At 44.3% G+C, this 25608-nt stretch overlaps 57 non-coding genes across 57 annotated transcripts; 42 read left to right on the forward strand and 15 right to left on the reverse strand.

Moving 5' to 3' along the window:
* The first annotated feature begins 1339 nt into the window (after positions 1-1339).
* Positions 1340-1426, forward strand: trnay-gua (transfer RNA tyrosine (anticodon GUA)). The gene is given in 2 exon segments: positions 1340-1376; positions 1391-1426. It is a non-coding gene; the product is annotated as a tRNA-Tyr (tRNA).
* Positions 1427-1488: 62 nt separating this feature from the next.
* Positions 1489-1560, reverse strand: trnae-cuc (transfer RNA glutamic acid (anticodon CUC)). The gene has a single exon. It is a non-coding gene; the product is annotated as a tRNA-Glu (tRNA).
* A 204-nt stretch (positions 1561-1764) lies between these two features.
* trnak-uuu (transfer RNA lysine (anticodon UUU)) lies at positions 1765-1837 on the forward strand. Its single transcript has one exon. It is a non-coding gene; the product is annotated as a tRNA-Lys (tRNA).
* Positions 1838-2311: 474 nt separating this feature from the next.
* Positions 2312-2398, forward strand: trnay-gua (transfer RNA tyrosine (anticodon GUA)). Its single transcript is given in 2 exon segments — positions 2312-2348; positions 2363-2398. It is a non-coding gene; the product is annotated as a tRNA-Tyr (tRNA).
* Positions 2399-2735: 337 nt separating this feature from the next.
* trnak-uuu (transfer RNA lysine (anticodon UUU)) lies at positions 2736-2808 on the forward strand. The gene has a single exon. It is a non-coding gene; the product is annotated as a tRNA-Lys (tRNA).
* Positions 2809-3282: 474 nt separating this feature from the next.
* Positions 3283-3369, forward strand: trnay-gua (transfer RNA tyrosine (anticodon GUA)). The gene is given in 2 exon segments: positions 3283-3319; positions 3334-3369. It is a non-coding gene; the product is annotated as a tRNA-Tyr (tRNA).
* A 337-nt stretch (positions 3370-3706) lies between these two features.
* Positions 3707-3779, forward strand: trnak-uuu (transfer RNA lysine (anticodon UUU)). Its single transcript has one exon. It is a non-coding gene; the product is annotated as a tRNA-Lys (tRNA).
* A 472-nt stretch (positions 3780-4251) lies between these two features.
* Positions 4252-4338, forward strand: trnay-gua (transfer RNA tyrosine (anticodon GUA)). Its single transcript is given in 2 exon segments — positions 4252-4288; positions 4303-4338. It is a non-coding gene; the product is annotated as a tRNA-Tyr (tRNA).
* Positions 4339-4400: 62 nt separating this feature from the next.
* trnae-cuc (transfer RNA glutamic acid (anticodon CUC)) lies at positions 4401-4472 on the reverse strand. Its single transcript has one exon. It is a non-coding gene; the product is annotated as a tRNA-Glu (tRNA).
* A 204-nt stretch (positions 4473-4676) lies between these two features.
* On the forward strand, positions 4677-4749 carry trnak-uuu (transfer RNA lysine (anticodon UUU)). The gene has a single exon. It is a non-coding gene; the product is annotated as a tRNA-Lys (tRNA).
* A 472-nt stretch (positions 4750-5221) lies between these two features.
* trnay-gua (transfer RNA tyrosine (anticodon GUA)) lies at positions 5222-5308 on the forward strand. Its single transcript is given in 2 exon segments — positions 5222-5258; positions 5273-5308. It is a non-coding gene; the product is annotated as a tRNA-Tyr (tRNA).
* A 338-nt stretch (positions 5309-5646) lies between these two features.
* Positions 5647-5719, forward strand: trnak-uuu (transfer RNA lysine (anticodon UUU)). Its single transcript has one exon. It is a non-coding gene; the product is annotated as a tRNA-Lys (tRNA).
* Positions 5720-6191: 472 nt separating this feature from the next.
* trnay-gua (transfer RNA tyrosine (anticodon GUA)) lies at positions 6192-6278 on the forward strand. The gene is given in 2 exon segments: positions 6192-6228; positions 6243-6278. It is a non-coding gene; the product is annotated as a tRNA-Tyr (tRNA).
* Positions 6279-6616: 338 nt separating this feature from the next.
* trnak-uuu (transfer RNA lysine (anticodon UUU)) lies at positions 6617-6689 on the forward strand. The gene has a single exon. It is a non-coding gene; the product is annotated as a tRNA-Lys (tRNA).
* Positions 6690-7161: 472 nt separating this feature from the next.
* Positions 7162-7248, forward strand: trnay-gua (transfer RNA tyrosine (anticodon GUA)). The gene is given in 2 exon segments: positions 7162-7198; positions 7213-7248. It is a non-coding gene; the product is annotated as a tRNA-Tyr (tRNA).
* Positions 7249-7310: 62 nt separating this feature from the next.
* trnae-cuc (transfer RNA glutamic acid (anticodon CUC)) lies at positions 7311-7382 on the reverse strand. The gene has a single exon. It is a non-coding gene; the product is annotated as a tRNA-Glu (tRNA).
* A 204-nt stretch (positions 7383-7586) lies between these two features.
* trnak-uuu (transfer RNA lysine (anticodon UUU)) lies at positions 7587-7659 on the forward strand. Its single transcript has one exon. It is a non-coding gene; the product is annotated as a tRNA-Lys (tRNA).
* Positions 7660-8132: 473 nt separating this feature from the next.
* Positions 8133-8219, forward strand: trnay-gua (transfer RNA tyrosine (anticodon GUA)). The gene is given in 2 exon segments: positions 8133-8169; positions 8184-8219. It is a non-coding gene; the product is annotated as a tRNA-Tyr (tRNA).
* A 338-nt stretch (positions 8220-8557) lies between these two features.
* On the forward strand, positions 8558-8630 carry trnak-uuu (transfer RNA lysine (anticodon UUU)). Its single transcript has one exon. It is a non-coding gene; the product is annotated as a tRNA-Lys (tRNA).
* Positions 8631-9103: 473 nt separating this feature from the next.
* On the forward strand, positions 9104-9190 carry trnay-gua (transfer RNA tyrosine (anticodon GUA)). Its single transcript is given in 2 exon segments — positions 9104-9140; positions 9155-9190. It is a non-coding gene; the product is annotated as a tRNA-Tyr (tRNA).
* Positions 9191-9528: 338 nt separating this feature from the next.
* On the forward strand, positions 9529-9601 carry trnak-uuu (transfer RNA lysine (anticodon UUU)). The gene has a single exon. It is a non-coding gene; the product is annotated as a tRNA-Lys (tRNA).
* A 472-nt stretch (positions 9602-10073) lies between these two features.
* trnay-gua (transfer RNA tyrosine (anticodon GUA)) lies at positions 10074-10160 on the forward strand. Its single transcript is given in 2 exon segments — positions 10074-10110; positions 10125-10160. It is a non-coding gene; the product is annotated as a tRNA-Tyr (tRNA).
* A 62-nt stretch (positions 10161-10222) lies between these two features.
* trnae-cuc (transfer RNA glutamic acid (anticodon CUC)) lies at positions 10223-10294 on the reverse strand. The gene has a single exon. It is a non-coding gene; the product is annotated as a tRNA-Glu (tRNA).
* Positions 10295-10498: 204 nt separating this feature from the next.
* On the forward strand, positions 10499-10571 carry trnak-uuu (transfer RNA lysine (anticodon UUU)). The gene has a single exon. It is a non-coding gene; the product is annotated as a tRNA-Lys (tRNA).
* A 472-nt stretch (positions 10572-11043) lies between these two features.
* trnay-gua (transfer RNA tyrosine (anticodon GUA)) lies at positions 11044-11130 on the forward strand. The gene is given in 2 exon segments: positions 11044-11080; positions 11095-11130. It is a non-coding gene; the product is annotated as a tRNA-Tyr (tRNA).
* A 338-nt stretch (positions 11131-11468) lies between these two features.
* trnak-uuu (transfer RNA lysine (anticodon UUU)) lies at positions 11469-11541 on the forward strand. The gene has a single exon. It is a non-coding gene; the product is annotated as a tRNA-Lys (tRNA).
* Positions 11542-12013: 472 nt separating this feature from the next.
* On the forward strand, positions 12014-12100 carry trnay-gua (transfer RNA tyrosine (anticodon GUA)). Its single transcript is given in 2 exon segments — positions 12014-12050; positions 12065-12100. It is a non-coding gene; the product is annotated as a tRNA-Tyr (tRNA).
* Positions 12101-12162: 62 nt separating this feature from the next.
* trnae-cuc (transfer RNA glutamic acid (anticodon CUC)) lies at positions 12163-12234 on the reverse strand. Its single transcript has one exon. It is a non-coding gene; the product is annotated as a tRNA-Glu (tRNA).
* Positions 12235-12438: 204 nt separating this feature from the next.
* On the forward strand, positions 12439-12511 carry trnak-uuu (transfer RNA lysine (anticodon UUU)). The gene has a single exon. It is a non-coding gene; the product is annotated as a tRNA-Lys (tRNA).
* Positions 12512-12983: 472 nt separating this feature from the next.
* On the forward strand, positions 12984-13070 carry trnay-gua (transfer RNA tyrosine (anticodon GUA)). Its single transcript is given in 2 exon segments — positions 12984-13020; positions 13035-13070. It is a non-coding gene; the product is annotated as a tRNA-Tyr (tRNA).
* Positions 13071-13408: 338 nt separating this feature from the next.
* On the forward strand, positions 13409-13481 carry trnak-uuu (transfer RNA lysine (anticodon UUU)). Its single transcript has one exon. It is a non-coding gene; the product is annotated as a tRNA-Lys (tRNA).
* Positions 13482-13953: 472 nt separating this feature from the next.
* Positions 13954-14040, forward strand: trnay-gua (transfer RNA tyrosine (anticodon GUA)). The gene is given in 2 exon segments: positions 13954-13990; positions 14005-14040. It is a non-coding gene; the product is annotated as a tRNA-Tyr (tRNA).
* A 63-nt stretch (positions 14041-14103) lies between these two features.
* trnae-cuc (transfer RNA glutamic acid (anticodon CUC)) lies at positions 14104-14175 on the reverse strand. Its single transcript has one exon. It is a non-coding gene; the product is annotated as a tRNA-Glu (tRNA).
* Positions 14176-14379: 204 nt separating this feature from the next.
* trnak-uuu (transfer RNA lysine (anticodon UUU)) lies at positions 14380-14452 on the forward strand. Its single transcript has one exon. It is a non-coding gene; the product is annotated as a tRNA-Lys (tRNA).
* Positions 14453-16057: 1605 nt separating this feature from the next.
* On the forward strand, positions 16058-16144 carry trnay-gua (transfer RNA tyrosine (anticodon GUA)). Its single transcript is given in 2 exon segments — positions 16058-16094; positions 16109-16144. It is a non-coding gene; the product is annotated as a tRNA-Tyr (tRNA).
* Positions 16145-16206: 62 nt separating this feature from the next.
* Positions 16207-16278, reverse strand: trnae-cuc (transfer RNA glutamic acid (anticodon CUC)). The gene has a single exon. It is a non-coding gene; the product is annotated as a tRNA-Glu (tRNA).
* A 204-nt stretch (positions 16279-16482) lies between these two features.
* trnak-uuu (transfer RNA lysine (anticodon UUU)) lies at positions 16483-16555 on the forward strand. The gene has a single exon. It is a non-coding gene; the product is annotated as a tRNA-Lys (tRNA).
* A 472-nt stretch (positions 16556-17027) lies between these two features.
* Positions 17028-17114, forward strand: trnay-gua (transfer RNA tyrosine (anticodon GUA)). Its single transcript is given in 2 exon segments — positions 17028-17064; positions 17079-17114. It is a non-coding gene; the product is annotated as a tRNA-Tyr (tRNA).
* Positions 17115-17177: 63 nt separating this feature from the next.
* Positions 17178-17249, reverse strand: trnae-cuc (transfer RNA glutamic acid (anticodon CUC)). Its single transcript has one exon. It is a non-coding gene; the product is annotated as a tRNA-Glu (tRNA).
* Positions 17250-17453: 204 nt separating this feature from the next.
* On the forward strand, positions 17454-17526 carry trnak-uuu (transfer RNA lysine (anticodon UUU)). Its single transcript has one exon. It is a non-coding gene; the product is annotated as a tRNA-Lys (tRNA).
* A 1605-nt stretch (positions 17527-19131) lies between these two features.
* On the forward strand, positions 19132-19218 carry trnay-gua (transfer RNA tyrosine (anticodon GUA)). The gene is given in 2 exon segments: positions 19132-19168; positions 19183-19218. It is a non-coding gene; the product is annotated as a tRNA-Tyr (tRNA).
* A 62-nt stretch (positions 19219-19280) lies between these two features.
* Positions 19281-19352, reverse strand: trnae-cuc (transfer RNA glutamic acid (anticodon CUC)). Its single transcript has one exon. It is a non-coding gene; the product is annotated as a tRNA-Glu (tRNA).
* Positions 19353-19556: 204 nt separating this feature from the next.
* On the forward strand, positions 19557-19629 carry trnak-uuu (transfer RNA lysine (anticodon UUU)). The gene has a single exon. It is a non-coding gene; the product is annotated as a tRNA-Lys (tRNA).
* A 622-nt stretch (positions 19630-20251) lies between these two features.
* On the reverse strand, positions 20252-20323 carry trnae-cuc (transfer RNA glutamic acid (anticodon CUC)). Its single transcript has one exon. It is a non-coding gene; the product is annotated as a tRNA-Glu (tRNA).
* Positions 20324-20527: 204 nt separating this feature from the next.
* On the forward strand, positions 20528-20600 carry trnak-uuu (transfer RNA lysine (anticodon UUU)). The gene has a single exon. It is a non-coding gene; the product is annotated as a tRNA-Lys (tRNA).
* Positions 20601-21218: 618 nt separating this feature from the next.
* Positions 21219-21290, reverse strand: trnae-cuc (transfer RNA glutamic acid (anticodon CUC)). The gene has a single exon. It is a non-coding gene; the product is annotated as a tRNA-Glu (tRNA).
* An 899-nt stretch (positions 21291-22189) lies between these two features.
* On the reverse strand, positions 22190-22261 carry trnae-cuc (transfer RNA glutamic acid (anticodon CUC)). Its single transcript has one exon. It is a non-coding gene; the product is annotated as a tRNA-Glu (tRNA).
* A 204-nt stretch (positions 22262-22465) lies between these two features.
* Positions 22466-22538, forward strand: trnak-uuu (transfer RNA lysine (anticodon UUU)). The gene has a single exon. It is a non-coding gene; the product is annotated as a tRNA-Lys (tRNA).
* Positions 22539-23010: 472 nt separating this feature from the next.
* Positions 23011-23097, forward strand: trnay-gua (transfer RNA tyrosine (anticodon GUA)). Its single transcript is given in 2 exon segments — positions 23011-23047; positions 23062-23097. It is a non-coding gene; the product is annotated as a tRNA-Tyr (tRNA).
* A 62-nt stretch (positions 23098-23159) lies between these two features.
* Positions 23160-23231, reverse strand: trnae-cuc (transfer RNA glutamic acid (anticodon CUC)). The gene has a single exon. It is a non-coding gene; the product is annotated as a tRNA-Glu (tRNA).
* Positions 23232-23435: 204 nt separating this feature from the next.
* Positions 23436-23508, forward strand: trnak-uuu (transfer RNA lysine (anticodon UUU)). The gene has a single exon. It is a non-coding gene; the product is annotated as a tRNA-Lys (tRNA).
* Positions 23509-23979: 471 nt separating this feature from the next.
* Positions 23980-24066, forward strand: trnay-gua (transfer RNA tyrosine (anticodon GUA)). Its single transcript is given in 2 exon segments — positions 23980-24016; positions 24031-24066. It is a non-coding gene; the product is annotated as a tRNA-Tyr (tRNA).
* Positions 24067-24128: 62 nt separating this feature from the next.
* trnae-cuc (transfer RNA glutamic acid (anticodon CUC)) lies at positions 24129-24200 on the reverse strand. Its single transcript has one exon. It is a non-coding gene; the product is annotated as a tRNA-Glu (tRNA).
* Positions 24201-24404: 204 nt separating this feature from the next.
* Positions 24405-24477, forward strand: trnak-uuu (transfer RNA lysine (anticodon UUU)). Its single transcript has one exon. It is a non-coding gene; the product is annotated as a tRNA-Lys (tRNA).
* A 469-nt stretch (positions 24478-24946) lies between these two features.
* trnay-gua (transfer RNA tyrosine (anticodon GUA)) lies at positions 24947-25033 on the forward strand. The gene is given in 2 exon segments: positions 24947-24983; positions 24998-25033. It is a non-coding gene; the product is annotated as a tRNA-Tyr (tRNA).
* A 62-nt stretch (positions 25034-25095) lies between these two features.
* On the reverse strand, positions 25096-25167 carry trnae-cuc (transfer RNA glutamic acid (anticodon CUC)). Its single transcript has one exon. It is a non-coding gene; the product is annotated as a tRNA-Glu (tRNA).
* Positions 25168-25371: 204 nt separating this feature from the next.
* On the forward strand, positions 25372-25444 carry trnak-uuu (transfer RNA lysine (anticodon UUU)). The gene has a single exon. It is a non-coding gene; the product is annotated as a tRNA-Lys (tRNA).
* Positions 25445-25608: the final 164 nt, after the last annotated feature.

The following is a 25608-nucleotide window of genomic DNA, read 5'->3' on the forward strand; positions in this document are numbered from 1 at the left end:
TCCTTGTCATTAATTATTTTGTCTATGTCCTTGTTAATGATGAAAAAAAAAACAACAATTAAAGCCACTCAGCCTTTCCTTTCTCTCTCTCTCTATGTGACATCACAATAGATTTTCTCAAAAAGCAATTCAAATTGTTCTAACCATTGGTGGGACCAACCCGTGGCCTTTTACCATCCACGTGTCCAAAATGCAGTACGCATGCCAATGTTGTTAACAGACATACGTGTTGGTAGCTCTACATGTCCAACTGGTACAGTGTGAGGTTTCCTCTTTGGTGGACCTTAAAGAGTTGAAAAAGCCACAACCGAACTGGTATCTTTGTCAACGTCCTTGTTTCTGGATCTATGCTGCATGTGCGTCAGAATCCTTCGGTAGCTCAGATGGTAGAGCGGAGGACTGTAGAGGTTAAAGCAGCAATCCTCTAGGCCACCGGTTCAAATCCGGTTCGAAGGAAGCTTCTTTTTTTCCAGGATATTACTGCCTTTAATGTCATGATGAGCAAAAAGTTTTCTGTTTTCCCTGACCGGGAATCGAACCCGGGCCGCGGTGGTGAGAGCGCCGAATCCTAGCCACTAGACCATCAGGGACAGCGATGTTATGCTAATGGATGAAGGCTTTTTACATGAGTTCTGGCTGGCCGTTATTCATGAGTGAAGAAAGACCAGAATGTGGGTTATTCGTGACCACACCAGAACATGTGGACCTTTTTGTGTCAAGACTGTCAAATGCTTCCCATGTCGAGGTCAAGAATATCTGGACATGTTCTGAATCACAGAGCAAGGCTAAATGTAGCCTGGATAGCTCAGTCGGTAGAGCATCAGACTTTAATCTGAGGGTCCAGGGTTCAAGTCCCTGTTCAGGCGTTGAACTTTACATGACCGTCAGCTCTTGAGCACCGTTCACTCATCGTCAGGCAGGCTTTTGGATTAAGCTGAACTTCCAGCTTTACGTCTGCCTACCTGTGACTTCCTTGTCATTAATTATTTTGTCTATGTCCTTGTTAATACAAAAAAAACAACAATTAAAGCCACTCAGCCTTTCCTTTCTCTCTCTCTCTATGTGACATCACAATAGATTTTCTCAAAAAGCAATCAAATTGTTCTAACCATTGGTGGACCAACCCGTGGCCTTTTACCATCCACGTGTCCAAAATGCAGTACGCATGCCAATGTTGTTAACAGACATACGTGTTGGTAGCTCTACATGTCCAACTGGTACAGTGTGAGGTTTCCTCTTTGGTGGACCTTAAAGAGTTGAAAAAGCCACAACCGAACTGGTATCTTTGTCAACGTCCTTGTTCTGGATTTCTGGATCTATGCTGCATGTGCGTCAGAATCCTTCGGTAGCTCAGATGGTAGAGCGGAGGACTGTAGAGGTTAAAGCAGCAATCCTTAGGCCACCGGTTCAAATCCGGTTCGAAGGAAGCTTCTTTTTTTCCAGGATATTACTGCCTTTAATGTCATGATGAGCAAAAAGTTTTCTGTTTTCCCTGACCGGGAATCGAACCCGGGCCGCGGCGGTGAGAGCGCCGAATCCTAGCCACTAGACCATCAGGGACAGCGATGTTATGCTAATGGATGAAGGCTTTTACATGAGTTCTGGCTGGCCGTTATTCATGAGTGAAGAAAGACCAGAATGTGGGTTATTCGTGACCACACCAGAACATGTGGACCTTTTTGTGTCAAGACTGTCAAATGCTTCCCATGTCAGAGGTCAAGAATATCTGGACATGTTCTGAATCACAGAGCAAGGCTAAACGTAGCCTGGATAGCTCAGTCGGTAGAGCATCAGACTTTTAATCTGAGGGTCCAGGGTTCAAGTCCCTGTTCAGGCGTTGAACTTTACATGACCGTCAGCTCTTGAGCACCGTTCACTCATCGTCAGGCAGACTTTTGGATTAAGCTGAACTTCCAGCTTTACATCTGCCTACCTGTGACTTCCTTGTCATTAATTATTTTGTCTATGTCCTTGTTAATGATGAAAAAAAAACACCAATTAAAGCCACTCAGCCTTTCCTTTCTCTCTCTCTCTCTATGTGACATCACAATAGATTTTCTCAAAAAGCAATTCAAATTGTTTCTAACCATTGGTGGGACCAACCTGTGGCCTTTTACCATCCACGTGTCCAAAATGCAGTACGCATGCCAATGTTGTTAACAGACATACGTGTTGGTAGCTCTACATGTCCAACTGGTACAGTGTGAGGTTTCCTCTTTGGTGGACCTTAAAGAGTTGAAAAAGCCACAACCGAACTGGTATCTTTGTCAACGTCCTTGTTTCTGGATCTATGCTGCATGTGCGTCAGAATCCTTCGGTAGCTCAGATGGTAGAGCGGAGGACTGTAGAGGTTAAAGCAGCAATCCTTAGGCCACCGGTTCAAATCCGGTTCGAAGGAAGCTTCTTTTTTTCCAGGATATTACTGCTTTAATGTCATGATGAGCAAAAAGTTTTCTGTTTTCCCTGACCGGGAATCGAACCCGGGCCGCGGTGGTGAGAGCGCCGAATCCTAGCCACTAGACCATCAGGGACAGCGATGTTACGCTAATGGATGAAGGCTTTTACATGAGTTCTGGCTGGCCGTTATTCATGAGTGAAGAAAGACCAGAATGTGGGTTATTCGTGACCACACCAGAACATGTGGACCTTTTTGTGTCAAGACTGTCAAATGCTTCCCATGTCAGAGGTCAAGAATATCTGGACATGTTCTGAATCACAGAGCAAGGCTAAATGTAGCCTGGATAGCTCAGTCGGTAGAGCATCAGACTTTTAATCTGAGGGTCCAGGGTTCAAGTCCCTGTTCAGGCGTTGAACTTTACATGACCGTCAGCTCTTGAGCACCGTTCACTCATCGTCAGGCAGGCTTTTGGATTAAGCTGAAACTTCCAGCTTTACGTCTGCCTACCTGTGACTTCCTTGTCATTAATTATTTTGTCTATGTCCTTGTTAATGATGACAAAAAAAAACAACAATTAAAGCCACTCAGCCTTTCCTTTCTCTCTCTCTCTATGTGACATCACAATAGATTTCTCAAAAAGCAATTCAAATTGTTCTAACCATTGGTGGGGACCAACCCGTGGCCTTTTACCATCCACGTGTCCAAAATGCAGTACGCATGCCAATGTTGTTAACAGACATACGTGTTGGTAGCTCTACATGTCCAACTGGTACAGTGTGAGGTTTCCTCTTTGGTGGACCTTAAAGAGTTGAAAAAGCCACAACCGAACTGGTATCTTTGTCAACGTCCTTGTTTCTGGATCTATGCTGCATGTGCGTCAGAATCCTTCGGTAGCTCAGATGGTAGAGCGGAGGACTGTAGAGGTTAAAGCAGCAATCCTTAGGCCACCGGTTCAAATCCGGTTCGAAGGAAGCTTCTTTTTTTCCAGGATATTACTGCCTTTAATGTCATGATGAGCAAAAAGTTTTCTGTTTTCCCTGACCGGGAATCGAACCCGGGCCGCGGTGGTGAGAGCGCCGAATCCTAGCCACTAGACCATCAGGGACAGCGATGTTATGCTAATGGATGAAGGCTTTTACATGAGTTCTGGCTGGCCGTTATTCATGAGTGAAGAAAGACCAGAATGTGGGTTATTCGTGACCACACCAGAACATGTGGACCTTTTTGTGTCAAGACTGTCAAATGCTTCCCATGTCAGAGGTCAAGAATATCTGGACATGTTCTGATCACAGAGCAAGGCTAAATGTAGCCTGGATAGCTCAGTCGGTAGAGCATCAGACTTTTAATCTGAGGGTCCAGGGTTCAAGTCCCTGTTCAGGCGTTGAACTTTACATGACCGTCAGCTCTTGAGCACCGTTCACTCATCGTCAGGCAGGCTTTTGGATTAAGCTGAACTTCCAGCTTTACGTCTGCCTACCTGTGACTTCCTTGTCATTAATTATTTTGTCTATGTCCTTGTTAATGATGACAAAAAAAACAACAATTAAAGCCACTCAGCCTTTCCTTTCTCTCTCTCTCTATGTGACATCACAATAGATTTTCTCAAAAAGCAATTCAAATTGTTCTAACCATTGGTGGGACCAACCCGTGGCCTTTTACCATCCACGTGTCCAAAATGCAGTACGCATGCCAATGTTGTTAACAGACATACGTGTTGGTAGCTCTACATGTCCAACTGGTACAGTGTGAGGTTTCCTCTTTGGTGGACCTTAAAGAGTTGAAAAAGCCACAACCGAACTGGTATCTTTGTCAACGTCCTTGTTTCTGGATCTATGCTGCATGTGCGTCAGAATCCTTCGGTAGCTCAGATGGTAGAGCGGAGGACTGTAGAGGTTAAAGCAGCAATCCTTAGGCCACCGGTTCAAATCCGGTTCGAAGGAAGCTTCTTTTTTTCCAGGATATTACTGCCTTTAATGTCATGATGAGCAAAAAGTTTTCTGTTTTCCCTGACCGGGAATCGAACCCGGGCCGCGGCGGTGAGAGCGCCGAATCCTAGCCACTAGACCATCAGGGACAGCGATGTTATGCTAATGGATGAAGGCTTTTACATGAGTTCTGGCTGGCCGTTATTCATGAGTGAAGAAAGACCAGAATGTGGGTTATTCGTGACCACACCAGAACATGTGGACCTTTTTGTGTCAAGACTGTCAAATGCTTCCCATGTCAGAGGTCAAGAATATCTGGACATGTTCTGAATCACAGAGCAAGGCTAAACGTAGCCTGGATAGCTCAGTCGGTAGAGCATCAGACTTTTAATCTGAGGGTCCAGGGTTCAAGTCCCTGTTCAGGCGTTGAACTTTACATGACCGTCAGCTCTTGAGCACCGTTCACTCATCGTCAGGCAGACTTTTGGATTAAGCTGAACTTCCAGCTTTACATCTGCCTACCTGTGACTTCCTTGTCATTAATTATTTTGTCTATGTCCTTGTTAATGATGAAAAAAAAAACAACAATTAAAGCCACTCAGCCTTTCCTTTCTCTCTCTCTCTATGTGACATCACAATAGATTTTCTCAAAAAGCAATTCAAATTGTTCTAACCATTGGTGGGACCAACCCGTGGCCTTTTACCATCCACGTGTCCAAAATGCAGTACGCATGCCAATGTTGTTAACAGACATACGTGTTGGTAGCTCTACATGTCCAACTGGTACAGTGTGAGGTTTCCTCTTTGGTGGACCTTAAAGAGTTGAAAAAGCCACAACCGAACTGGTATCTTTGTCAACGTCCTTGTTTCTGGATCTATGCTGCATGTGCGTCAGAATCCTTCGGTAGCTCAGATGGTAGAGCGGAGGACTGTAGAGGTTAAAGCAGCAATCCTTAGGCCACCGGTTCAAATCCGGTTCGAAGGAAGCTTCTTTTTTTCCAGGATATTACTGCCTTTAATGTCATGATGAGCAAAAAGTTTTCTGTTTTCCCTGACCGGGAATCGAACCCGGGCCGCGGTGGTGAGAGCGCCGAATCCTAGCCACTAGACCATCAGGGACAGCGATGTTATGCTAATGGATGAAGGCTTTTACATGAGTTCTGGCTGGCCGTTATTCATGAGTGAAGAAAGACCAGAATGTGGGTTATTCGTGACCACACCAGAACATGTGGACCTTTTTGTGTCAAGACTGTCAAATGCTTCCCATGTCAGAGGTCAAGAATATCTGGACATGTTCTGAATCACAGAGCAAGGCTAAATGTAGCCTGGATAGCTCAGTCGGTAGAGCATCAGACTTTTAATCTGAGGGTCCAGGGTTCAAGTCCCTGTTCAGGCGTTGAACTTTACATGACCGTCAGCTCTTGAGCACCGTTCACTCATCGTCAGGCAGGCTTTTGGATTAAGCTGAACTTCCAGCTTTACGTCTGCCTACCTGTGACTTCCTTGTCATTAATTATTTTGTCTATGTCCTTGTTAATGATGACAAAAAAAACAACAATTAAAGCCACTCAGCCTTTCCTTTCTCTCTCTCTCTATGTGACATCACAATAGATTTTCTCAAAAAGCAATTCAAATTGTTCTAACCATTGGTGGGACCAACCCGTGGCCTTTTACCATCCACGTGTCCAAAATGCAGTACGCATGCCAATGTTGTTAACAGACATACGTGTTGGTAGCTCTACATGTCCAACTGGTACAGTGTGAGGTTTCCTCTTTGGTGGACCTTAAAGAGTTGAAAAAGCCACAACCGAACTGGTATCTTTGTCAACGTCCTTGTTTCTGGATCTATGCTGCATGTGCGTCAGAATCCTTCGGTAGCTCAGATGGTAGAGCGGAGGACTGTAGAGGTTAAAGCAGCAATCCTTAGGCCACCGGTTCAAATCCGGTTCGAAGGAAGCTTCTTTTTTTCCAGGATATTACTGCCTTTAATGTCATGATGAGCAAAAAGTTTTCTGTTTTCCCTGACCGGGAATCGAACCCGGGCCGCGGTGGTGAGAGCGCCGAATCCTAGCCACTAGACCATCAGGGACAGCGATGTTATGCTAATGGATGAAGGCTTTTACATGAGTTCTGGCTGGCCGTTATTCATGAGTGAAGAAAGACCAGAATGTGGGTTATTCGTGACCACACCAGAACATGTGGACCTTTTTGTGTCAAGACTGTCAAATGCTTCCCATGTCAGAGGTCAAGAATATCTGGACATGTTCTGAATCACAGAGCAAGGCTAAATGTAGCCTGGATAGCTCAGTCGGTAGAGCATCAGACTTTTAATCTGAGGGTCCAGGGTTCAAGTCCCTGTTCAGGCGTTGAACTTTACATGACCGTCAGCTCTTGAGCACCGTTCACTCATCGTCAGGCAGGCTTTTGGATTAAGCTGAACTTCCAGCTTTACGTCTGCCTACCTGTGACTTCCTTGTCATTAATTATTTTGTCTATGTCCTTGTTAATGATGACAAAAAAAACAACAATTAAAGCCACTCAGCCTTTCCTTTCTCTCTCTCTCTATGTGACATCACAATAGATTTTCTCAAAAAGCAATTCAAATTGTTCTAACCATTGGTGGGACCAACCCGTGGCCTTTTACCATCCACGTGTCCAAAATGCAGTACGCATGCCAATGTTGTTAACAGACATACGTGTTGGTAGCTCTACATGTCCAACTGGTACAGTGTGAGGTTTCCTCTTTGGTGGACCTTAAAGAGTTGAAAAAGCCACAACCGAACTGGTATCTTTGTCAACGTCCTTGTTTCTGGATCTATGCTGCATGTGCGTCAGAATCCTTCGGTAGCTCAGATGGTAGAGCGGAGGACTGTAGAGGTTAAAGCAGCAATCCTTAGGCCACCGGTTCAAATCCGGTTCGAAGGAAGCTTCTTTTTTTCCAGGATATTACTGCCTTTAATGTCATGATGAGCAAAAAGTTTTCTGTTTTCCCTGACCGGGAATCGAACCCGGGCCGCGGCGGTGAGAGCGCCGAATCCTAGCCACTAGACCATCAGGGACAGCGATGTTATGCTAATGGATGAAGGCTTTTACATGAGTTCTGGCTGGCCGTTATTCATGAGTGAAGAAAGACCAGAATGTGGGTTATTCGTGACCACACCAGAACATGTGGACCTTTTTGTGTCAAGACTGTCAAATGCTTCCCATGTCAGAGGTCAAGAATATCTGGACATGTTCTGAATCACAGAGCAAGGCTAAACGTAGCCTGGATAGCTCAGTCGGTAGAGCATCAGACTTTTAATCTGAGGGTCCAGGGTTCAAGTCCCTGTTCAGGCGTTGAACTTTACATGACCGTCAGCTCTTGAGCACCGTTCACTCATCGTCAGGCAGACTTTTGGATTAAGCTGAACTTCCAGCTTTACATCTGCCTACCTGTGACTTCCTTGTCATTAATTATTTTGTCTATGTCCTTGTTAATGATGAAAAAAAAACACCAATTAAAGCCACTCAGCCTTTCCTTTCTCTCTCTCTCTCTATGTGACATCACAATAGATTTTCTCAAAAAGCAATTCAAATTGTTCTAACCATTGGTGGGACCAACCTGTGGCCTTTTACCATCCACGTGTCCAAAATGCAGTACGCATGCCAATGTTGTTAACAGACATACGTGTTGGTAGCTCTACATGTCCAACTGGTACAGTGTGAGGTTTCCTCTTTGGTGGACCTTAAAGAGTTGAAAAAGCCACAACCGAACTGGTATCTTTGTCAACGTCCTTGTTTCTGGATCTATGCTGCATGTGCGTCAGAATCCTTCGGTAGCTCAGATGGTAGAGCGGAGGACTGTAGAGGTTAAAGCAGCAATCCTTAGGCCACCGGTTCAAATCCGGTTCGAAGGAAGCTTCTTTTTTTCCAGGATATTACTGCCTTTAATGTCATGATGAGCAAAAAGTTTTCTGTTTTCCCTGACCGGGAATCGAACCCGGGCCGCGGTGGTGAGAGCGCCGAATCCTAGCCACTAGACCATCAGGGACAGCGATGTTACGCTAATGGATGAAGGCTTTTACATGAGTTCTGGCTGGCCGTTATTCATGAGTGAAGAAAGACCAGAATGTGGGTTATTCGTGACCACACCAGAACATGTGGACCTTTTTGTGTCAAGACTGTCAAATGCTTCCCATGTCAGAGGTCAAGAATATCTGGACATGTTCTGAATCACAGAGCAAGGCTAAATGTAGCCTGGATAGCTCAGTCGGTAGAGCATCAGACTTTTAATCTGAGGGTCCAGGGTTCAAGTCCCTGTTCAGGCGTTGAACTTTACATGACCGTCAGCTCTTGAGCACCGTTCACTCATCGTCAGGCAGGCTTTTGGATTAAGCTGAACTTCCAGCTTTACGTCTGCCTACCTGTGACTTCCTTGTCATTAATTATTTTGTCTATGTCCTTGTTAATGATGACAAAAAAAAACAACAATTAAAGCCACTCAGCCTTTCCTTTCTCTCTCTCTCTATGTGACATCACAATAGATTTTCTCAAAAAGCAATTCAAATTGTTCTAACCATTGGTGGGACCAACCCGTGGCCTTTTACCATCCACGTGTCCAAAATGCAGTACGCATGCCAATGTTGTTAACAGACATACGTGTTGGTAGCTCTACATGTCCAACTGGTACAGTGTGAGGTTTCCTCTTTGGTGGACCTTAAAGAGTTGAAAAAGCCACAACCGAACTGGTATCTTTGTCAACGTCCTTGTTTCTGGATCTATGCTGCATGTGCGTCAGAATCCTTCGGTAGCTCAGATGGTAGAGCGGAGGACTGTAGAGGTTAAAGCAGCAATCCTTAGGCCACCGGTTCAAATCCGGTTCGAAGGAAGCTTCTTTTTTTCCAGGATATTACTGCCTTTAATGTCATGATGAGCAAAAAGTTTTCTGTTTTCCCTGACCGGGAATCGAACCCGGGCCGCGGTGGTGAGAGCGCCGAATCCTAGCCACTAGACCATCAGGGACAGCGATGTTATGCTAATGGATGAAGGCTTTTACATGAGTTCTGGCTGGCCGTTATTCATGAGTGAAGAAAGACCAGAATGTGGGTTATTCGTGACCACACCAGAACATGTGGACCTTTTTGTGTCAAGACTGTCAAATGCTTCCCATGTCAGAGGTCAAGAATATCTGGACATGTTCTGAATCACAGAGCAAGGCTAAATGTAGCCTGGATAGCTCAGTCGGTAGAGCATCAGACTTTTAATCTGAGGGTCCAGGGTTCAAGTCCCTGTTCAGGCGTTGAACTTTACATGACCGTCAGCTCTTGAGCACCGTTCACTCATCGTCAGGCAGGCTTTTGGATTAAGCTGAACTTCCAGCTTTACGTCTGCCTACCTGTGACTTCCTTGTCATTAATTATTTTGTCTATGTCCTTGTTAATGATGACAAAAAAAACAACAATTAAAGCCACTCAGCCTTTCCTTTCTCTCTCTCTCTATGTGACATCACAATAGATTTTCTCAAAAAGCAATTCAAATTGTTCTAACCATTGGTGGGACCAACCCGTGGCCTTTTACCATCCACGTGTCCAAAATGCAGTACGCATGCCAATGTTGTTAACAGACATACGTGTTGGTAGCTCTACATGTCCAACTGGTACAGTGTGAGGTTTCCTCTTTGGTGGACCTTAAAGAGTTGAAAAAGCCACAACCGAACTGGTATCTTTGTCAACGTCCTTGTTTCTGGATCTATGCTGCATGTGCGTCAGAATCCTTCGGTAGCTCAGATGGTAGAGCGGAGGACTGTAGAGGTTAAAGCAGCAATCCTTAGGCCACCGGTTCAAATCCGGTTCGAAGGAAGCTTCTTTTTTTCCAGGATATTACTGCCTTTAATGTCATGATGAGCAAAAAGTTTTCTGTTTTCCCTGACCGGGAATCGAACCCGGGCCGCGGCGGTGAGAGCGCCGAATCCTAGCCACTAGACCATCAGGGACAGCGATGTTATGCTAATGGATGAAGGCTTTTACATGAGTTCTGGCTGGCCGTTATTCATGAGTGAAGAAAGACCAGAATGTGGGTTATTCGTGACCACACCAGAACATGTGGACCTTTTTGTGTCAAGACTGTCAAATGCTTCCCATGTCAGAGGTCAAGAATATCTGGACATGTTCTGAATCACAGAGCAAGGCTAAACGTAGCCTGGATAGCTCAGTCGGTAGAGCATCAGACTTTTAATCTGAGGGTCCAGGGTTCAAGTCCCTGTTCAGGCGTTGAACTTTACATGACCGTCAGCTCTTGAGCACCGTTCACTCATCGTCAGGCAGACTTTTGGATTAAGCTGAACTTCCAGCTTTACATCTGCCTACCTGTGACTTCCTTGTCATTAATTATTTTGTCTATGTCCTTGTTAATGATGAAAAAAAAAACAACAATTAAAGCCACTCAGCCTTTCCTTTCTCTCTCTCTCTATGTGACATCACAATAGATTTTCTCAAAAAGCAATTCAAATTGTTCTAACCATTGGTGGGACCAACCCGTGGCCTTTTACCATCCACGTGTCCAAAATGCAGTACGCATGCCAATGTTGTTAACAGACATACGTGTTGGTAGCTCTACATGTCCAACTGGTACAGTGTGAGGTTTCCTCTTTGGTGGACCTTAAAGAGTTGAAAAAGCCACAACCGAACTGGTATCTTTGTCAACGTCCTTGTTTCTGGATCTATGCTGCATGTGCGTCAGAATCCTTCGGTAGCTCAGATGGTAGAGCGGAGGACTGTAGAGGTTAAAGCAGCAATCCTTAGGCCACCGGTTCAAATCCGGTTCGAAGGAAGCTTCTTTTTTTCCAGGATATTACTGCCTTTAATGTCATGATGAGCAAAAAGTTTTCTGTTTTCCCTGACCGGGAATCGAACCCGGGCCGCGGTGGTGAGAGCGCCGAATCCTAGCCACTAGACCATCAGGGACAGCGATGTTATGCTAATGGATGAAGGCTTTTACATGAGTTCTGGCTGGCCGTTATTCATGAGTGAAGAAAGACCAGAATGTGGGTTATTCGTGACCACACCAGAACATGTGGACCTTTTTGTGTCAAGACTGTCAAATGCTTCCCATGTCAGAGGTCAAGAATATCTGGACATGTTCTGAATCACAGAGCAAGGCTAAATGTAGCCTGGATAGCTCAGTCGGTAGAGCATCAGACTTTTAATCTGAGGGTCCAGGGTTCAAGTCCCTGTTCAGGCGTTGAACTTTACATGACCGTCAGCTCTTGAGCACCGTTCACTCATCGTCAGGCAGGCTTTTGGATTAAGCTGAACTTCCAGCTTTACGTCTGCCTACCTGTGACTTCCTTGTCATTAATTATTTTGTCTATGTCCTTGTTAATGATGACAAAAAAAACAACAATTAAAGCCACTCAGCCTTTCCTTTCTCTCTCTCTCTATGTGACATCACAATAGATTTTCTCAAAAAGCAATTCAAATTGTTCTAACCATTGGTGGGACCAACCCGTGGCCTTTTACCATCCACGTGTCCAAAATGCAGTACGCATGCCAATGTTGTTAACAGACATACGTGTTGGTAGCTCTACATGTCCAACTGGTACAGTGTGAGGTTTCCTCTTTGGTGGACCTTAAAGAGTTGAAAAAGCCACAACCGAACTGGTATCTTTGTCAACGTCCTTGTTTCTGGATCTATGCTGCATGTGCGTCAGAATCCTTCGGTAGCTCAGATGGTAGAGCGGAGGACTGTAGAGGTTAAAGCAGCAATCCTTAGGCCACCGGTTCAAATCCGGTTCGAAGGAAGCTTCTTTTTTTCCAGGATATTACTGCCTTTAATGTCATGATGAGCAAAAAGTTTTCTGTTTTCCCTGACCGGGAATCGAACCCGGGCCGCGGCGGTGAGAGCGCCGAATCCTAGCCACTAGACCATCAGGGACAGCGATGTTATGCTAATGGATGAAGGCTTTTACATGAGTTCTGGCTGGCCGTTATTCATGAGTGAAGAAAGACCAGAATGTGGGTTATTCGTGACCACACCAGAACATGTGGACCTTTTTGTGTCAAGACTGTCAAATGCTTCCCATGTCAGAGGTCAAGAATATCTGGACATGTTCTGAATCACAGAGCAAGGCTAAACGTAGCCTGGATAGCTCAGTCGGTAGAGCATCAGACTTTTAATCTGAGGGTCCAGGGTTCAAGTCCCTGTTCAGGCGTTGAACTTTACATGACCGTCAGCTCTTGAGCACCGTTCACTCATCGTCAGGCAGACTTTTGGATTAAGCTGAACTTCCAGCTTTACATCTGCCTACCTGTGACTTCCTTGTCATTAATTATTTTGTCTATGTCCTTGTTAATGATGAAAAAAAAAACACCAATTAAAGCCACTCAGCCTTTCCTTTCTCTCTCTCTCTATGTGACATCACAATAGATTTTCTCAAAAAGCAATTCAAATTGTTCTAACCATTGGTGGGACCAACCCGTGGCCTTTTACCATCCACGTGTCCAAAATGCAGTACGCATGCCAATGTTGTTAACAGACATACGTGTTGGTAGCTCTACATGTCCAACTGGTACAGTGTGAGGTTTCCTCTTTGGTGGACCTTAAAGAGTTGAAAAAGCCACAACCGAACTGGTATCTTTGTCAACGTCCTTGTTTCTGGATCTATGCTGCATGTGCGTCAGAATCCTTCGGTAGCTCAGATGGTAGAGCGGAGGACTGTAGAGGTTAAAGCAGCAATCCTTAGGCCACCGGTTCAAATCCGGTTCGAAGGAAGCTTCTTTTTTTCCAGGATATTACTGCCTTTAATGTCATGATGAGCAAAAAGTTTTCTGTTTTCCCTGACCGGGAATCGAACCCGGGCCGCGGTGGTGAGAGCGCCGAATGCTAGCCACTAGACCATCAGGGACAGCGATGTTATGCTAATGGATGAAGGCTTTTACATGAGTTCTGGCTGGCCGTTATTCATGAGTGAAGAAAGACCAGAATGTGGGTTATTCGTGACCACACCAGAACATGTGGACCTTTTTGTGTCAAGACTGTCAAATGCTTCCCATGTCAGAGGTCAAGAATATCTGGACATGTTCTGAATCACAGAGCAAGGCTAAATGTAGCCTGGATAGCTCAGTCGGTAGAGCATCAGACTTTTAATCTGAGGGTCCAGGGTTCAAGTCCCTGTTCAGGCGTTGAACTTTACATGACCGTCAGCTCTTGAGCACCGTTCACTCATCGTCAGGCAGGCTTTTGGATTAAGCTGAACTTCCAGCTTTACGTCTGCCTACCTGTGACTTCCTTGTCATTAATTATTTTGTCTATGTCCTTGTTAATGATGACAAAAAAAACAACAATTAAAGCCACTCAGCCTTTCCTTTCTCTCTCTCTCTATGTGACATCACAATAGATTTTCTCAAAAAGCAATTCAAATTGTTCTAACCATTGGTGGGACCAACCCGTGGCCTTTTACCATCCACGTGTCCAAAATGCAGTACGCATGCCAATGTTGTTAACAGACATACGTGTTGGTAGCTCTACATGTCCAACTGGTACAGTGTGAGGTTTCCTCTTTGGTGGACCTTAAAGAGTTGAAAAAGCCACAACCGAACTGGTATCTTTGTCAACGTCCTTGTTTCTGGATCTATGCTGCATGTGTGTCAGAATCCTTCGGTAGCTCAGATGGTAGAGCGGAGGACTGTAGAGGTTAAAGCAGCAATCCTTAGGCCACCGGTTCAAATCCGGTTCGAAGGAAGCTTCTTTTTTTTCCAGGATATTACTGCCCTTAATGTCATGATGAGCAAAAAGTTTTCTGTTTTCCCTGACCGGGAATCGAACCCGGGCCGCGGCGGTGAGAGCGCCGAATCCTAGCCACTAGACCATCAGGGACAGCGATGTTATGCTAATGGATGAAGGCTTTTACATGAGTTCTGGCTGGCCGTTATTCATGAGTGAAGAAAGACCAGAATGTGGGTTATTCGTGACCACACCAGAACATGTGGACCTTTTTGTGTCAAGACTGTCAAATGCTTCCCATGTCAGAGGTCAAGAATATCTGGACATGTTCTGAATCACAGAGCAAGGCTAAACGTAGCCTGGATAGCTCAGTCGGTAGAGCATCAGACTTTTAATCTGAGGGTCCAGGGTTCAAGTCCCTGTTCAGGCGTTGAACTTTACATGACCGTCAGCTCTTGAGCACCGTTCACTCATCGTCAGGCAGGCTTTTGGATTAAGCTGAACTTCCAGCTTTACGTCTGCCTACCTGTGACTTCCTTGTCATTAATTATTTTGTCTATATATGCTTCCATTACCACACATCATTAATAAACATGGTATTAGTTATCATCAATATGCAGATGACACTCAACTTTATATCTCGCTAGAACCTAAAGCCCTAAAATCAATTTGCTCACTGTTTGACTGCATAGATGATATACAGACATGGATGTCTGACAATTTTCTGCAGTTAAATAAACAGAAGACAGAGGTTCTTGTTCTTGGCAGTGATTCACAAAGGAATGATGTCCAGACTTATTTAAATCAAATGAATCTGAAAGCCAGACAATGTGTTAAGAACCTGGGCGTCACCTTTGATAATGAGCTCAGCTTCAAATCACACATCATGACTACATGCAAGACAGCTTACTTTCATCTTCGAAACATCGCTAAGGTCCGAGATATGCTCTCTCCTGCTGACAGTGAAAAACTTGTCCATGCATTTATCACATCAAGGCTAGATTATTGTAACGCTGTTCTATCTGCTCTTCCAAAGAGCTCTATTTCGCACCTACAGCGAGTTCAGAACGCGGCTGCAAGGGTTCTGACCCGCAGGAGAAAGAGAGATCATATTACACCTGCACTCCACTCACTGCACTGGTTACCTGTCAGCTTTAGAATAGATTTTAAGGTTCTAGTCATGGTTTTTAAATGTCTTCATGGTCTTGCCCCTCTTTACCTAAGTGAAATGATGGTTAGATATGTTCCAGTCAGGTCTCTCAGGTCTTCAAACAGTAATCTACTGGTGATTCCTAAAAGCCGATTAAAGATTGGCGAGGGTGCTTTTAGCCACTATGGCCCAAAGCTCTGGAATTCTCTTCCTGAAGAGCTCAGAGGCATTTCATCCCTGCATAGTTTTAAGAGCAGTCTCAAAACATTCCTGTTTAGATCCGCTTTTAGTTAAAACTATTAAGATAGAGTTTCTTATCTTATTTACTTTACTTTTTATTATCTTACTTACTTCACTTTTTACTTTTTATGTTATTTTAATATTTTTATCTTTAATTTCTTTTAAAATTTTCTTCTGTCTTTTTGTCTTTGTCTTATCTCCTTTTAATGTTTCTTTTATTTATACTGTAAAGCACTTTGAGTTACATGTATGTATGAAAGGTGCTATACAAATAAAGATTATTATTATTATTATTATTATTATGTCCTTGTTAATGATGACAAAAAAAACAACAATTAAAGCCACTCAGCCTTTCCTTTCTCTCTCTCTCTATGTGACATCACAATAGATTTTCTCAAAAAGCAATTCAAATTGTTCTAACCATTGGTGGGACCAACCCGTGGCCTTTTACCATCCACGTGTCCAAAATGCAGTACGCATGCCAATGTTGTTAACAGACATACGTGTTGGTAGCTCTACATGTCCAACTGGTACAGTGTGAGGTTTCCTCTTTGGTGGACCTTAAAGAGTTGAAAAAGCCACAACCGAACTGGTATCTTTGTCAACGTCCTTGTTTCTGGATCTATGCTGCATGTGCGTCAGAATCCTTCGGTAGCTCAGATGGTAGAGCGGAGGACTGTAGAGGTTAAAGCAGCAATCCTTAGGCCACCGGTTCAAATCCGGTTCGAAGGAAGCTTCTTTTTTTCCAGGATATTACTGCCTTTAATGTCATGATGGGCAAAAAGTTTTCTGTTTTCCCTGACCGGGAATCGAACCCGGGCCGCGGCGGTGAGAGCGCCGAATCCTAGCCACTAGACCATCAGGGACAGCGATGTTATGCTAATGAATGAAGGCTTTTACATGAGTTCTGGCTGGCCGTTATTCATGAGTGAAGAAAGACCAGAATGTGGGTTATTCGTGACCACACCAGAACATGTGGACCTTTTTGTGTCAAGACTGTCAAATGCTTCCCATGTCAGAGGTCAAGAATATCTGGACATGTTCTGAATCACAGAGCAAGGCTAAACGTAGCCTGGATAGCTCAGTCGGTAGAGCATCAGACTTTTAATCTGAGGGTCCAGGGTTCAAGTCCCTGTTCAGGCGTTGAACTTTACATGACCGTCAGCTCTTGAGCACCGTTCACTCATCGTCAGGCAGACTTTTGGATTAAGCTGAACTTCCAGCTTTACATCTGCCTACCTGTGACTTCCTTGTCATTAATTATTTTGTCTATGTCCTTGTTAATGATGACAAAAAAAACAACAATTAAAGCCACTCAGCCTTTCCTTTCTCTCTCTCTCTATGTGACATCACAATAGATTTTCTCAAAAAGCAATTCAAATTGTTCTAACCATTGGTGGGACCAACCCGTGGCCTTTTACCATCCACGTGTCCAAAATGCAGTACGCATGCCAATGTTGTTAACAGACATACGTGTTGGTAGCTCTACATGTCCAACTGGTACAGTGTGAGGTTTCCTCTTTGGTGGACCTTAAAGAGTTGAAAAAGCCACAACCGAACTGGTATCTTTGTCAACGTCCTTGTTTCTGGATCTATGCTGCATGTGTGTCAGAATCCTTCGGTAGCTCAGATGGTAGAGCGGAGGACTGTAGAGGTTAAAGCAGCAATCCTTAGGCCACCGGTTCAAATCCGGTTCGAAGGAAGCTTCTTTTTTTTCCAGGATATTACTGCCCTTAATGTCATGATGAGCAAAAAGTTTTCTGTTTTCCCTGACCGGGAATCGAACCCGGGCCGCGGCGGTGAGAGCGCCGAATCCTAGCCACTAGACCATCAGGGACAGCGATGTTATGCTAATGGATGAAGGCTTTTACATGAGTTCTGGCTGGCCGTTATTCATGAGTGAAGAAAGACCAGAATGTGGGTTATTCGTGACCACACCAGAACATGTGGACCTTTTTGTGTCAAGACTGTCAAATGCTTCCCATGTCAGAGGTCAAGAATATCTGGACATGTTCTGAATCACAGAGCAAGGCTAAACGTAGCCTGGATAGCTCAGTCGGTAGAGCATCAGACTTTTAATCTGAGGGTCCAGGGTTCAAGTCCCTGTTCAGGCGTTGAACTTTACATGACCGTCAGCTCTTGAGCACCGTTCACTCATCGTCAGGCAGGCTTTTGGATTAAGCTGAACTTCCAGCTTTACGTCTGCCTACCTGTGACTTCCTTGTCATTAATTATTTTGTCTATATATGCTTCCATTACCACACATCATTAATAAACATGGTATTAGTTATCATCAATATGCAGATGACACTCAACTTTATATCTCGCTAGAACCTAAAGCCCTAAAATCAATTTGCTCACTGTTTGACTGCATAGATGATATACAGACATGGATGTCTGACAATTTTCTGCAGTTAAATAAACAGAAGACAGAGGTTCTTGTTCTTGGCAGTGATTCACAAAGGAATGATGTCCAGACTTATTTAAATCAAATGAATCTGAAAGCCAGACAATGTGTTAAGAACCTGGGCGTCACCTTTGATAATGAGCTCAGCTTCAAATCACACATCATGACTACATGCAAGACAGCTTACTTTCATCTTCGAAACATCGCTAAGGTCCGAGATATGCTCTCTCCTGCTGACAGTGAAAAACTTGTCCATGCATTTATCACATCAAGGCTAGATTATTGTAACGCTGTTCTATCTGCTCTTCCAAAGAGCTCTATTTCGCACCTACAGCGAGTTCAGAACGCGGCTGCAAGGGTTCTGACCCGCAGGAGAAAGAGAGATCATATTACACCTGCACTCCACTCACTGCACTGGTTACCTGTCAGCTTTAGAATAGATTTTAAGGTTCTAGTCATGGTTTTTAAATGTCTTCATGGTCTTGCCCCTCTTTACCTAAGTGAAATGATGGTTAGATATGTTCCAGTCAGGTCTCTCAGGTCTTCAAACAGTAATCTACTGGTGATTCCTAAAAGCCGATTAAAGATTGGCGAGGGTGCTTTTAGCCACTATGGCCCAAAGCTCTGGAATTCTCTTCCTGAAGAGCTCAGAGGCATTTCATCCCTGCATAGTTTTAAGAGCAGTCTCAAAACATTCCTGTTTAGATCCGCTTTTAGTTAAAACTATTAAGATAGAGTTTCTTATCTTATTTACTTTACTTTTTATTATCTTACTTACTTCACTTTTTACTTTTTATGTTATTTTAATATTTTTATCTTTAATTTCTTTTAAAATTTTCTTCTGTCTTTTTGTCTTTGTCTTATCTCCTTTTAATGTTTCTTTTATTTATACTGTAAAGCACTTTGAGTTACATGTATGTATGAAAGGTGCTATACAAATAAAGATTATTATTATTATTATTATTATTATGTCCTTGTTAATGATGACAAAAAAAACAACAATTAAAGCCACTCAGCCTTTCCTTTCTCTCTCTCTCTATGTGACATCACAATAGATTTTCTCAAAAAGCAATTCAAATTGTTCTAACCATTGGTGGGACCAACCCGTGGCCTTTTACCATCCACGTGTCCAAAATGCAGTACGCATGCCAATGTTGTTAACAGACATACGTGTTGGTAGCTCTACATGTCCAACTGGTACAGTGTGAGGTTTCCTCTTTGGTGGACCTTAAAGAGTTGAAAAAGCCACAACCGAACTGGTATCTTTGTCAACGTCCTTGTTTCTGGATCTATGCTGCATGTGCGTCAGAATCCTTCGGTAGCTCAGATGGTAGAGCGGAGGACTGTAGAGGTTAAAGCAGCAATCCTTAGGCCACCGGTTCAAATCCGGTTCGAAGGAAGCTTCTTTTTTTCCAGGATATTACTGCCTTTAATGTCATGATGGGCAAAAAGTTTTCTGTTTTCCCTGACCGGGAATCGAACCCGGGCCGCGGCGGTGAGAGCGCCGAATCCTAGCCACTAGACCATCAGGGACAGCGATGTTATGCTAATGAATGAAGGCTTTTACATGAGTTCTGGCTGGCCGTTATTCATGAGTGAAGAAAGACCAGAATGTGGGTTATTCGTGACCACACCAGAACATGTGGACCTTTTTGTGTCAAGACTGTCAAATGCTTCCCATGTCAGAGGTCAAGAATATCTGGACATGTTCTGAATCACAGAGCAAGGCTAAACGTAGCCTGGATAGCTCAGTCGGTAGAGCATCAGACTTTTAATCTGAGGGTCCAGGGTTCAAGTCCCTGTTCAGGCGTTGAACTTTACATGACCGTCAGCTCTTGAGCACCGTTCACTCATCGTCAGGCAGACTTTTGGATTAAGCTGAACTTCCAGCTTTACATCTGCCTACCTGTGACTTCCTTGTCATTAATTATTTTGTCTATGTCCTTGTTAATGATGAAAAAAAAAACACCAATTAAAGCCACTCAGCCTTTCCTTTCTCTCTCTCTCTATGTGACATCACAATAGATTTTCTCAAAAAGCAATTCAAATTGTTCTAACCATTGGTGGGACCAACCCGTGGCCTTTTACCATCCACGTGTCCAAAATGCAGTACGCATGCCAATGTTGTTAACAGACATACGTGTTGGTAGCTCTACATGTCCAACTGGTACAGTGTGAGGTTTCCTCTTTGGTGGACCTTAAAGAGTTGAAAAAGCCACAACCGAACTGGTATCTTTGTCAACGTCCTTGTTTCTGGATCTATGCTGCATGTGCGTCAGAATCCTTCGGTAGCTCAGATGGTAGAGCGGAGGACTGTAGAGGTTAAAGCAGCAATCCTTAGGCCACCGGTTCAAATTCGGTTCGAAGGAAGCTTCTTTTTTTTCCAGGATATTACTGCCTTTAATGTCATGATGAGCAAAAAGTTTTCTGTTTTCCCTGACCGGGAATCGAACCCGGGCCGCGGCGGTGAGAGCGCCGAATCCTAGCCACTAGACCATCAGGGACAGCGATGTTATGCTAATGGATGAAGGCCTTTACATGAGTTCTGGCTGGCCGTTATTCATGAGTGAAGAAAGACCAGAATGTGGGTTATTCGTGACCACACCAGAACATGTGGACCTTTTTGTGTCAAGACTGTCAAATGCTTCCCATGTCAGAGGTCAAGAATATCTGGACATGTTCTGAATCACAGAGCAAGGCTAAACGTAGCCTGGATAGCTCAGTCGGTAGAGCATCAGACTTTTAATCTGAGGGTCCAGGGTTCAAGTCCCTGTTCAGGCGTTGAACTTTACATGACCGTCAGCTCTTGAGCACCGTTCAGTCATCGTCAGGCAGGCTTTTGGATTAAGCTGAACTTCCAGCTTTACGTCTGCCTACCTGTGACTTCCTTGTCATTAATTATTTTGTCTATGTCCTTGTTAATGATGACAAAAAAAACAATTAAAGCCACTCAGCCTTTCCTTTCTCTCTCTCTCTATGTGACATCACAATAGATTTTCTCAAAAAGCAATTCAAATTGTTCTAACCATTGGTGGGACCAACCCGTGGCCTTTTACCATCCACGTGTCCAAAATGCAGTACGCATGCCAATGTTGTTAACAGACATACGTGTTGGTAGCTCTACATGTCCAACTGGTACAGTGTGAGGTTTCCTCTTTGGTGGACCTTAAAGAGTTGAAAAAGCCACAACCGAACTGGTATCTTTGTCAACGTCCTTGTTTCTGGATCTATGCTGCATGTGCGTCAGAATCCTTCGGTAGCTCAGATGGTAGAGCAGAGGACTGTAGAGGTTAAAGCAGCAATCCTTAGGCCACCTGATCAAATCCGGTTCGAAGGAAGCTTCTTTTTTTCCAGGATATTACTGCCTTTAATGTCATGATGGGCAAATAGTTTTCTGTTTTCCCTGACCGGGAATCGAACCCGGGCCGCGGCGGTGAGAGCGCCGAATCCTAGCCACTAGACCATCAGGGACAGCGATGTTATGCTAATGAATGAAGGCTTTTACATGAGTTCTGGCTGGCCGTTATTCATGAGTGAAGAAAGACCAGAATGTGGGTTATTCGTGACCACACCAGAACATGTGGACCTTTTTGTGTCAAGACTGTCAAATGCTTCCCATGTCAGAGGTCAAGAATATCTGGACATGTTCTGAATCACAGAGCAAGGCTAAACGTAACCTGGATAGCTCAGTCGGTAGAGCATCAGACTTTTAATCTGAGGGTCCAGGGTTCAAGTCCCTGTTCAGGCGTTGAACTTTACATGACCGTCAGCTCTTGAGCACCGTTCACTCATCGTCAGGCAGACTTTTGGATTAAGCTGAACTTCCAGCTTTACATCATCCTACCTGTGACTTCCTTGTCATTAATTATTTTGTCTATGTCCTTGTTAATGATGAAAAAAAAAACACCAATTAAAGCCACTCAGCCTTTCCTTTCTCTCTCTCTCTATGTGACATCACAATAGATTTTCTCAAAAAGCAATTCAAATTGTTCTAACCATTGGTGGGACCAACCCGTGGCCTTTTACCATCCACGTGTCCAAAATGCAGTACGCATGCCAATGTTGTTAACAGACATACGTGTTGGTAGCTCTACATGTCCAACTGGTACAGTGTGAGGTTTCCTCTTTGGTGGACCTTAAAGAGTTGAAAAAGCCACAACCGAACTGGTATCTTTGTCAACGTCCTTGTTTCTGGATCTATGCTGCATGTGCGTCAGAATCCTTCGGTAGCTCAGATGGTAGAGCGGAGGACTGTAGAGGTTAAAGCAGCAATCCTTAGGCCACCGGTTCAAATTCGGTTCGAAGGAAGCTTCTTTTTTTTCCAGGATATTACTGCCTTTAATGTCATGATGAGCAAAAAGTTTTCTGTTTTCCCTGACCGGGAATCGAACCCGGGCCGCGGCGGTGAGAGCGCCGAATCCTAGCCACTAGACCATCAGGGACAGCGATGTTATGCTAATGGATGAAGGCCTTTACATGAGTTCTGGCTGGCCGTTATTCATGAGTGAAGAAAGACCAGAATGTGGGTTATTCGTGACCACACCAGAACATGTGGACCTTTTTGTGTCAAGACTGTCAAATGCTTCCCATGTCAGAGGTCAAGAATATCTGGACATGTTCTGAATCACAGAGCAAGGCTAAACGTAGCCTGGATAGCTCAGTCGGTAGAGCATCAGACTTTTAATCTGAGGGTCCAGGGTTCAAGTCCCTGTTCAGGCGTTGAACTTTACATGACCGTCAGCTCTTGAGCACCGTTCAGTCATCGTCAGGCAGGCTTTTGGATTAAGCTGAACTTCCAGCTTTACGTCTGCCTACCTGTGACTTCCTTGTCATTAATTATTTTGTCTATGTCCTTGTTAATGATGACAAAAAAAACACCAATTAAAGCCACTCAGCCTTTCCTTTCTCTCTCTCTCTATGTGACATCACAATAGATTTTCTCAAAAAGCAATTCAAATTGTTCTAACCATTGGTGGGACCAACCCGTGGCCTTTTACCATCCACGTGTCCAAAATGCAGTACGCATGCCAATGTTGTTAACAGACATACGTGTTGGTAGCTCTACATGTCCAACTGGTACAGTGTGAGGTTTCCTCTTTGGTGGACCTTAAAGAGTTGAAAAAGCCACAACCGAACTGGTATCTTTGTCAACGTCCTTGTTTCTGGATCTATGCTGCATGTGCGTCAGAATCCTTCGGTAGCTCAGATGGTAGAGCGGAGGACTGTAGAGGTTAAAGCAGCAATCCTTAGGCCACCGGTTCAAATCCGGTTCGAAGGAAGCTTCTTTTTTTCCAGGATATTACTGCCCTTAATGTCATGATGAGCAAAAAGTTTTCTGTTTTCCCTGACCGGGAATCGAACCCGGGCCGCGGCAGTGAGAGCGCCGAATCCTAGCCACTAGACCATCAGGGACAGCTATGTTATGCTAATGAATGAAGGCTTTTTCATGAGTTCTGGCTGGCCGTTATTCATGAGTGAAGAAAGACCAGAATGTGGGTTATTCGTGACCACACCAGAACATGTGGACCTTTTTGTGTCAAGACTGTCAAATGCTTCCCATGTCAGAGGTCAAGAATATCTGGACATGTTCTGAATCACAGAGCAAGGCTAAACGTAGCCTGGATAGCTCAGTCGGTAGAGCATCAGACTTTTAATCTGAGGGTCCAGGGTTCAAGTCCCTGTTCAGGCGTTGAACTTTACATGACCGTCAGCTCTTGAGCACCGTTCACTCATCGTCAGGCAGACTTTTGGATTAAGCTGAACTTCCAGCTTTACATCTGCCTACCTGTGACTTCCTTGTCATTAATTATTTTGTCTATGTCCTTGTTAATGATGAAAAAAAAAACACCAATTAAAGCCACTCAGCCTTTCCTTTCTCTCTCTCTCTATGTGACATCACAATAGATTTTCTCAAAAAGCAATTCAAATTGTTCTAACCATTGGTGGGACCAACCCGTGGCCTTTTACCATCCACGTGTCCAAAATGCAGTACGCATGCCAATGTTGTTAACAGACATACGTGTGGTAGCTCTACATGTCCAACTGGTACAGTGTGAGGTTTCCTCTTTGGTGGACCTTAAAGAGTTGAAAAAGCCACAACCGAACTGGTATCTTTGTCAACGTCCTTGTTTCTGGATCTATGCTGCATGTGCGTCAGAATCCTTCGGTAGCTCAGATGGTAGAGCGGAGGACTGTAGAGGTTAAAGCAGCAATCCTTAGGCCACCGGTTCAAATCCGGTTCGAAGGAAGCTTCTTTTTTTCCAGGATATTACTGCCTTTAATGTCATGATGAGCAAAAAGTTTTCTGTTTTCCCTGACCGGGAATCGAACCCGGGCCGCGGCGGTGAGAGCGCCGAATCCTAGCCACTAGACCATCAGGGACAGCGATGTTATGCTAATGGATGAAGGCTTTTACATGAGTTCTGGCTGGCCGTTATTCATGAGTGAAGAAAGACCAGAATGTGGGTTATTCGTGACCACACCAGAACATGTGGACCTTTTTGTGTCAAGACTGTCAAATGCTTCCCATGTCAGAGGTCAAGAATATCTGGACATGTTCTGAATCACAGAGCAAGGCTAAACGTAGCCTGGATAGCTCAGTCGGTAGAGCATCAGACTTTTAATCTGAGGGTCCAGGGTTCAAGTCCCTGTTCAGGCGTTGAACTTTACATGACCGTCAGCTCTTGAGCACCGTTCACTCATCGTCAGGCAGGCTTTTGGATTAAGCTGAACTTCCAGCTTTACGTCTGCCTACCTGTGACTTCCTTGTCATTAATTATTTTGTCTATGTCCTTGTTAATGATGACAAAAAAAACAATTAAAGCCACTCAGCCTTTCCTTTCTCTCTCTCTCTATGTGACATCACAATAGATTTTCTCAAAAAGCAATTCAAATTGTTCTAACCATTGGTGGGACCAACCCGTGGCCTTTTACCATCCACGTGTCCAAAATGCAGTACGCATGCCAATGTTGTTAACAGACATACGTGTTGGTAGCTCTACATGTCCAACTGGTACAGTGTGAGGTTTCCTCTTTGGTGGACCTTAAAGAGTTGAAAAAGCCACAACCGAACTGGTATCTTTGTCAACGTCCTTGTTTCTGGATCTATGCTGCATGTGCGTCAGAATCCTTCGGTAGCTCAGATGGTAGAGCGGAGGACTGTAGAGGTTAAAGCAGCAATCCTTAGGCCACCGGTTCAAATCCGGTTCGAAGGAAGCTTCTTTTTTTCCAGGATATTACTGCCTTTAATGTCATGATGAGCAAAAAGTTTTCTGTTTTCCCTGACCGGGAATCGAACCCGGGCCGCGGCGGTGAGAGCGCCGAATCCTAGCCACTAGACCATCAGGGACAGCGATGTTATGCTAATGGATGAAGGCTTTTACATGAGTTCTGGCTGGCCGTTATTCATGAGTGAAGAAAGACCAGAATGTGGGTTATTCGTGACCACACCAGAACATGTGGACCTTTTTGTGTCAAGACTGTCAAATGCTTCCCATGTCAGAGGTCAAGAATATCTGGACATGTTCTGAATCACAGAGCAAGGCTAAACGTAGCCTGGATAGCTCAGTCGGTAGAGCATCAGACTTTTAATCTGAGGGTCCAGGGTTCAAGTCCCTGTTCAGGCGTTGAACTTTACATGACCGTCAGCTCTTGAGCACCGTTCACTCATCGTCAGGCAGACTTTTGGATTAAGCTGAACTTCCAGCTTTACATCTGCCTACCTGTGACTTCCTTGTCATTAATTATTTTGTCTATGTCCTTGTTAATGATGAAAAAAAAAACACCAATT

The sequence above is a fragment of the Brachyhypopomus gauderio genome, unplaced genomic scaffold (assembly GCF_052324685.1).
Source record: "Brachyhypopomus gauderio isolate BG-103 unplaced genomic scaffold, BGAUD_0.2 sc94, whole genome shotgun sequence".
NCBI lineage: Eukaryota > Metazoa > Chordata > Actinopteri > Gymnotiformes > Hypopomidae > Brachyhypopomus > Brachyhypopomus gauderio.